This window comes from Macaca nemestrina, chromosome 7 (assembly GCF_043159975.1).
Source record: "Macaca nemestrina isolate mMacNem1 chromosome 7, mMacNem.hap1, whole genome shotgun sequence".
In the NCBI taxonomy this organism is placed as follows: Eukaryota; Metazoa; Chordata; class Mammalia; order Primates; family Cercopithecidae; genus Macaca; species Macaca nemestrina.
The window spans coordinates 46,233,188-46,235,198 of NC_092131.1; positions in this window are offsets into that span (position 1 = coordinate 46,233,188).

The following is a 2,011-nucleotide window of genomic DNA, read 5'->3' on the forward strand; positions in this document are numbered from 1 at the left end:
TACTGCATGTGTGTGATGCATAATTGCTCGTAGATACTTTGAACCCCTTTGCCTTTGTTTTTCCTGAAAAATACAATAAGGCCAAATCTCATGATCTCCTTCTTTGTTGAGTCTTACTTTGTTAAGTAAAGCCTCAACCATAATTTTTTTTCTAAACACACACACGAACCGAACCACACTTTGTATAAATGAACAGAGCTGAGGAAAGGGAAATTCGGCCCAGATTAGCTGATTTTACTGGAAACACCTGATTAACATTTTTCTCTTTAAAAAGGAGGACAGCATGGTGGTATCCCACACACAAAACAGCAGGGAGAGGGCAACCACCATTTACTGAAGGCCACCTGTGTGCCCAACGATTGTAAGAGCTATGAATGACAGCCTTGTCCTAATTTAGAGAAACTGAGGACAGTGCCAAGGTCCCACTGCTAGTGAATTCTAGAGAGATAAAATACAGGCCTGTTTGACTACAAAAACTCAAGCTCTCCGCACTATCCTAAAGCTGTGTTCTTGGCTGGGATAATTGTTTACAAGGAAAATAATAAATTATTGCAGAAATTTTGACATCTCATTTTCCCATCTCTTTTCCTCCTCACCTCTCAAAAAAAATACCTTCCAAAGGGCCTCTGTAGCCAGCACACCATTCCATCTTTTGTTTTCTTCCTCTGTGGCCCAGACTGGAGTGCAATGGCAGGGTCATAGCTCACAGCAGCCTCGCACTCCTGGGCTCAAGTGATCCTCCCGCCTCGGCCTCCCAAAGTGCTGGGATTACAGGCCTGAGCCACCACATCCAGCCCCATTCACTCACCTAATGACGTCCCTAACAGGCGCCAAGCCTGTGCTAGGGACTTTGGATGCTAGGTATGGCAGGTGTGACTTGGTTTTACTCTGAACTCCCTTTGAGGCTTCACTAATATGTATCTGGCTTCAAATGCAACTAACTTAACCAGTTTTCATAGACGGGATTCCAATTTCCAAAGGCACTGAGCCATAAGAGCAGCGGTGCCAAGATGCCAAAAGCAGGCCAACCCAGCGCCTTCCAACGCTTCCATTCAGAGTTTCAACCTGATGTCTCCAGGCACTCCTCCCATCCACTGACTATGGTAACCAGATGCGGTCTCCAGCCGGCCTTGTGCTGCCCGCTGCGAATACAGCCTGTGGGCCACAGGGCAGCCGAGCCCTGCCAGCCATCCTGATCCTCAGAAGGCAGACGCACAAACCCGACCCAGAACTCGAGGCGAACCTTGAACTCACAGCGCCAAAAACGCGCAGTGCCTTCGTTTGCCCGGCTCGCTGAAGGCTGGCTCTGGGCCTGGGGGCAGTGCCCGCGAAGGGCTGCGATGGCAGGCCCCGCTGCCACACGGCATTGAGGGTCCCCTCCGCCTCGGCGCCGGGCGCACGCCCTTCTGCCACATCCCTCGCGGGGCGCGCCGCCAGGGCCACCTGCCCTTTCAAGCCCCGCCAGGCAGCCAAGGGTGATGAGCGGAGAGGGACCCGGCCGCTGCTCCCGCGAGCCAGCACAAAGGCAGCGTCTGAAAGCGGAGAACTTCCCACCCTGGACACCGCGGCCTCCCCCGACCCCGGGCCTCCGCGGCCGGAGCGCACTCACTGTCAGTCGCCATGGTCCAACGAGGGGGCTGCTGGGCGGCCGCCCAGGCTCGGGGAACCGGCGCCGAGCCCGGCCGGGAGCGCGCTCCTCGGCAGGCCCGGTGCGCTCGGGGGCCGCGCCGCGCACAGCCCCTCCTGCCGCGCGCCCCCGCCGCGCCGCCCCGCGCCCGGCAGCCGCCAGCCCCTCGGCCGCCGCCGGCGTCCCGAGAGCCCAGCCTCCCGGGCAGAGTGGCCGAGCTGCGGCGCCCGGAGGCTGGATCTCCCAGTCCTCGCCTCGCCGTGTCCGTCCCCCTCCCCTCCTTTCCCTTCCGCCCCTCCCCCAAAGAGGATGCTCGCAGCAACTTGGAAACATGCTCCTGGCCACGCTAGGGTCGCCTGTCCACGCCACCTTTCCAACAACGTT